This window comes from Triticum aestivum, chromosome 5B (assembly GCF_018294505.1).
Source record: "Triticum aestivum cultivar Chinese Spring chromosome 5B, IWGSC CS RefSeq v2.1, whole genome shotgun sequence".
Lineage (NCBI taxonomy): Eukaryota > Viridiplantae > Streptophyta > Magnoliopsida > Poales > Poaceae > Triticum > Triticum aestivum.
In genome coordinates, this window is record NC_057807.1 from 6,140,474 (window position 1) to 6,147,221 (window position 6,748).

Here is a 6,748-nt window from a genome sequence, read left to right on the forward strand (position 1 = left end):
AGAAATCTTTTTGGGTTTTCATTTTAATTCTACTACAAGAATGGAAATTAAACTAACTAATTTTTTTGGCTTTTCTCAAGGTTTATCAAACACACAAGAAGAAAACTAGAAAAAGAAATTTAAACTAGCATGGATAATACAGTGAAAGAGTATGAGCACCGACGACTAGTGTGTGAACATGAATGTAAAGTCGGTGAGAAATACGTACTCCCCCAAGCTTAGGCTTTTGGCCTAAGTTGGTCTAATACCAAGGACAGCCGCTACTTTCCCCGGTGTAATGGGAGGTGTAATCAGGATACCACTGGCTGGTCATCTCCGGATCCCACTGGACAGATGATGCACGATAAGGGTCCAGTTCAGGTTCCGGCTCAGGTTCAGGTTCTGGAGTAAAAGCTTGAGCTCGATGATTGTTCACCGCTTTCGGCATGACAAGAAATTTTTTTGCAAGCAAATCAAACAACAGAGGCGCAGACAAAATAATAATCTCAATGTGTTTCTTACTGAATCTAAGTTTATACGAGAGAATCTTTTCTTCGTTGTCAACAATAAACTTGTGTGCTACCATGCTCCTGTAATCTAAAATGTGAGGAGGCAATTTTATCTCCTCCTTCTCATGGTGCCTAATGGGTATCTGAAAATGTCTAGCAAGACGTGCAGCATAGATACCTCCAAATATGCGACCTTTTGTATGATTCAGGGCTAGCCGCTTAGCAACGATGTCACCCATACTAAAAGTATTATCTCCAAGCAAGGCATGTTGAAGAATGATAATATCAGGAACACTTAAGTTTCCACTATTTCCACGACCAATCAAGCATCTACTAGCAAATATGGCAAAGTAGCGTAAAACAGGATAGTGTATGCTAGAGACTTTTGCCTCAGAGCCCTTCTTTGGCTCCTCTACAGCTATAGTATTAACAAAGCCACCCACATCTTCAAGATAGGGTTCCTCTAATTCTCCCTCATAAGGTATCCTACACACCGCGCAAAAATTACGTAAAGACATTTCTTTGAATTCATCATATAAATGAAATGATACTGCAGGCGGTGATTTATTATGATAATAATAAAAGATTTGCATGAAAGTATTGGTGAGTAAGAGATACTGATCGATCCGGTCATTCATGAAACCAGGGAGACTTGCAGTCTCGATCAAAGAATAAAAATCTTCATGAATTCCAGCTTCTTTCAAGAAATCCTCACATGGCCATTCACACGACCGCACTTCCGCTAAGCGAGGAAGATTATACTTGGCCTTTTCCTTCTCTTTGGCTTGTTTTTTCTGAGAGCTTTGGCTAGAAGAGCCCCTCAAAAGTTTCCTTAACATTTTCTGAAAATTTATGAAAAATTTAGTAACTTCAAAATAAAAGTGAATAAAACTAAACAAGATTGGTAGCAACTACTCCTACAAGTGCCTAGAGCCTATATCATGCATTGGAATTGCTTCGGACCTCATAAATTCAACATGCAAGCTCAAGAACATGGTCACCTATGCAGTAAAAATTTGCAATGAATAAAGCACTAGAACAAAAACTAATTGGACCAATGGAGGAGTCACATACCAAGCAACAATCTCCCAAAGCAGTTTTGTGAATGGAGCTTTGAGCAAGAAGATCGAAAATCGCAGCAAAAAGAGCTAGAACTCGTGCTTGAGATGGATGGGGATTTTTTGGGTAGAAGATGAAGTGTGTGGGTGCTGGCATAAGTGGAGGGGGGCCACCAGTGGCCCACGAGACAGGGGGCGCGCCCTATAGGGGGGGCGCCCTCCACTCTCATGGCCTGGTGCTTGCCCCTTCTGCAGTGATTTCAGTGCCTAAAATCCTCAAATATTCCATAAAAAATCATACTAAATTTGCAGGGCATTTGGAGCACTTTTATTTTCGGGATATTTTTTAATGCATGGATAATTCAGAAAACAGACACATAATACTATTTTTGCTTTATTTATTCTAAATAACAAAAAGTAAAAAGTGGGTACAGAAGGTTGTGCCTTCTAGTTTCATCCATCTCGTGATCATCAAAATGAATCCACTAACAAGGTTGAACAAGTCTTGTTAATAAACTCATTCCGAATAACACGGAACCGGAGAAATTTCGAATAACACTAAGTTACCTCAACGGGGATATGAAAATCCCCAACAATAAGAATATCATTTTTTTCTTGACGGTAGGAAGAGGAAATTCAAAATCTCCAATAATAATAGTTGGAATTTTTCCAATAGAATTGATACTATGAACTTGAGATTGTTTCCTCGGAAAGTGTACCGTATGCTCATTACCATTAACATGAAAAGTGACATTTCCTTTGTTGCAATCAATAACAGCCCCTGCAGTATTAAGAAAAGGTCTATCAAGAATAATAGACATACTATCATCCTATGGAATATCAAGAATAACAAAGTCTGTTAATATAGTGACATTTGCAACCACAAGAGGCACATCCTCACAAATACCGACAGGTATAGCAGTTGATTTATCAGCCATTTGCAAAGATATTTTAGTAGGTGTCAACTTATTTAATTCAAGTCTACGATATAATGAGAGAGGCATAACACTAACACCGGCTCCAAGATCACATAAAGCAGTTCTAACATAATTTCTTTTAATGGAGAAAGGTATAGTTGGTACCCCCGGATCTCCAAGTTTCTTTGGTATTCCACCCTTAAAAGTGTAATTAGCATGCATGGTGGAAATTTCAGCTTCCGGTATCTTTCTTTTAATTGTGATGATATCCTTCTTATACTTAGCATAAGGATTTACTTTAAACAAATCAGTTAAGCGCATACATAAGAAAATAGGTCTAATCATTTCAGCAAAGCGCACAAAATCATCATCACCCTTTGACTTGGATGGTTTAGGAGGAAAGGGCATGGATTTCTGAACCCATGGTTCTCTTTCTCTACTGTGCTTCCTAGCAACAAAATCTCTCTTATCATAACGTTGATTCTTTGATTGTGGGTTATCAAGATCAACAACAGCTTCAATCTCTACATCATTGTCTTTGCTAGGTTGAGCATCAACATGAACATTATTATTAACATTATCACTAGGTTCATGATCATCACCTGATTGTGTTTCAGCATCAGAGATGGAAATATCATTAGGATTCTCAGGTGTGTCTATAGTAGGTTCACTAGAAGGATGCAAAGTTCTATCGTTTTTCTTTTTCTTATTTTTAGAAGAACTAGGTGCCTCTAAATTATTTCTCTGAGAATCCTGCTCGATTCTCTTAGGGTGGCCTTCAGGATACAAAGGTTCCTGAGTCATTCTACCAGTTCTAATAGCCACTCTAACAGCAAAGTCATTTTTATTATTTAATTCATCAAGCAAATCATTTTGAGCTTTAAGTACTTGCTCAGCTTGAGTAGCAACCATAGAAGTATATTTGCTAATGTGTTTGAGTTCATCTTTAATTAACTCTCGCCATATTTTCGCTCACACGTCCTATCTCGAAAGCATTATTCTTTAACTCTCTACCAACATAAGCATTAAAACTTTCTTGTCTAGCCATAAAGTCATCAAATTCATCTAAGCACGGGCTATGAAATTTAGTAGAGGGAATTTCAACTTTATCATATCTATAGAGAGAATTTACCTTTACTACCTGTGTCGGGTTATCAAGACAATGTGGTTCTTCAACAGGCGATATATTAAGACCATGTATTTCTTCAATAGGAGGTAAATTCTTAACATCTTCAGCTTTAATACCTTTTTCTTTCATTGATTTCTTTGCCTCTTGCATATCTTCAGGACTGAGAAATAAAACACCTCTCTTCTTCGGAGTGGGTTTAGGAATAGGCTCAGGAGTTAGCTCAATTGGTTCAGGAATTGCCTCAGGAATTGGCTCAGGAAGAGTCCAATTATTTTCATTAGTCAACATATTATTCGATAATATTTCAGCTTCGTCGACTGTTCTTTTCCTGAAAACACAACCAGCACAACTATCCAAGTAGTCCTTGGAATCATCGGTTAGTCCATTATAAAAGAAATCAAGTATTTAATTTTTCTTGAGAGGATGATCAGGCAAAGCATTAAGTAACCGGAGAAGCCTCCCCCCAAGCTTGTGGGAGACTCTCTTCTTTGATTTGCACAAAATTATATATTTCCCGCAAGGCAGCTTGTTTCTTATGAGCAGGGAAATATTTAGCAGAGAAGTAATAAATCATATCCTGGGGACTACGCACACTTCCAGGAGCAAGAGAATTATACCAAGTCTTAGCATCACCCTTTAACGAGAACAGAAATATCTTAAGGATATAAAAATAGCGAGACTTCTCATCATTAGTAAATAGGGTAGCTATATCATTTAACTTGGTAAGATGTGCCAAAACAGTTTCAGATTCAAGGCCATAAAAAGGATCAGATTCAACTAAAGTAATGATCTCAGGATCAACAGAGAATTCATAATCCTTATCAGTAACACAGATAGGTGAAGTAGCAAAAGCAGGGTCAGGTTTCATTCTAGCATTAAGAGACTGCTGCTTCCATTTAGCTAATAATTTCTTAAGATCATATCTATAATTGCAAGCAAAGATTTCCCTAGCCGCTTCTTCATTCATAACATAACCCTTAGGAACAACAGGTAGTACCTAATCATTGGGAGAACCTTCATCATAACTATCATCAATAATAGCATCTTCAATATTTTCATTCCCCCTAACTCTAGCTAGTTGTTCATCAAGAAATTCACCTAATGGCAAAGTAGTATCACGCACAGAAGTAGTTTCATCATGCATAGCAGAAGTGGCATCATCAATAACATGCGACATATCAGAATTCATAGCAGTAGAAGGTTTAGGTGTCGCAAGCTTACTAATAACGGAAGGAGAATCTAGTGCAGAGCTAGATGGCAGTTCCTTACCTCCCCTCGTAGTTGAGGGCAAAATCGTAGTTCTGTCGTCTTTCAAGTTCTTCATAGTGATCAACAGATATAAATCCCAAGTGACTCAGAGAATAGAGCTATGCTCCCCGGCAATGGCGCCAAAAATTAGTCTTGATAACCCACAAGTGTAGGGGATCGAAACAGCTTTTGAGGTTAAAGTATTCAACCCAAATTTATTGATTCGACACAAGGGGAGCCAAAGAATATTCTTGAGTATTAGCAGTTGAGTTGTCAATTCAACCACACCTAGATAACTTAGTATCTTCAGCAAAGTATTTAGTAGCAAAAGTGGTATGATAATAAAGGTAACGGTGGCAAAAGTAAAGATAACAGTTTTTGGGTTTTAGTAGTAGTTGTAACAGTAGCAATAGAAAAGTAAATAAGCGAAGAACAATATATGAAAAGCTCATAGGCAATGGATCAGTGATGGATAATTATACCGGATGCGATTCCTCATGTAATAGCTATAACATAGGGTGCCACATAACTAGCTCCAGTTCATCAATGTAATGTAGGCATGTATTCCGTAAATAGTCATACGTGCTTATGGAAAAGAACTTGCATGACATCTTTTGTCCTACCCTCCCGTGGCAGCGGGGTCCTAGTGGAAACTAAGGGATATTAAGGCCTCCTTTTAATAGAGAACCGGAACAAAGCATTTGCACATAGTGAATACATGAACTCCTCAAACTACGGTAATCACCGAGAAGTATCCCGAGGATTGTCTCTTCGGGGTTGTCGGATCATAACACATAATACGTGACTATAGACTTGCAAGATAGGATCAAGAACACACTTATATTCATGAAATCATAATAGGTTCAGATCTGAAATCATGGCACTCGGGCCCTAGTGACAAGCATTAAGCATAGCGCAAAGTCATAGCAACATCAATCTGAGAACATAGTGGATACTAGAGATCAAACCCTAGCAAAACTAACTTGATTACATGATAAATCTCATCCAACCCATCACCGTCCAGCAAGCCTATGATAGAATTACTCATGCACGACCGTGAGCATCATGAAATTGGTGATGGAGGATGGTTGATGATGACGACGACGACGAATCCCCCTCTCCGGAGCCCCGAACAGACTCCAGATCAGCCCTCCTAAGAGAGATTAGGGCTTGGCGGCGGCTCCGTGTCGTAAAATGCGATGAAACTTTCTCTCTGATTTTTTTCTCCCTGAACGTCAATATATGGAGTTGGAGTTGAGGTCGGTGGAGGTCCAGGGGGCCCACGAGATAGGGGGCGCATCCTAGGGGGGGCGCGCCCCCCTATCTCGTGGACAGGCCGTGGGCCCCCTGGTGTATTTCTTTCACCCAGAAATTCTTATTAATTCCAAGAAGTGCCAGTACAAAAAAAAAGACACATCCGTGACATTTTGGGCCGAACGAAATTTTTTTCTTTCATACATATGACACTTCTATGACGATAATTGTGACAAAACCCGGTATCATCATAGATGTGGTGGGCTCCTAATTCTATGACAAAAAATCATGACAGAAAATGGGCTTTTCGTCCTGCGCGGGCCGGAGACGTAGTTGCATGACATTCTTTGGGCCGTCCATGATGAAAAAACCGTGGTAGAAGCGAGGGGGAGGAAAATTTCGGGGAGTTGCCGGTTACGGTGGGAGGTCGGGGGCAGAGCGATGCACGTTTCTCTCGTACGTACGCACGTGTGTGCGAGGCGTTGGCTATAACTGAAGCCGAGCGAGGCGTTGGGCTCTAACTGAACCCGAGCGATTGCACTGCAGGCTACGCGTCACTGAACCCGAGCGATCGATCGATGGCTATTAACTGAACCCGATGGAGCGATTCCTTCGCTACTGCTGCTAACTGAAGCCGATCGATGCTGCCTCTAG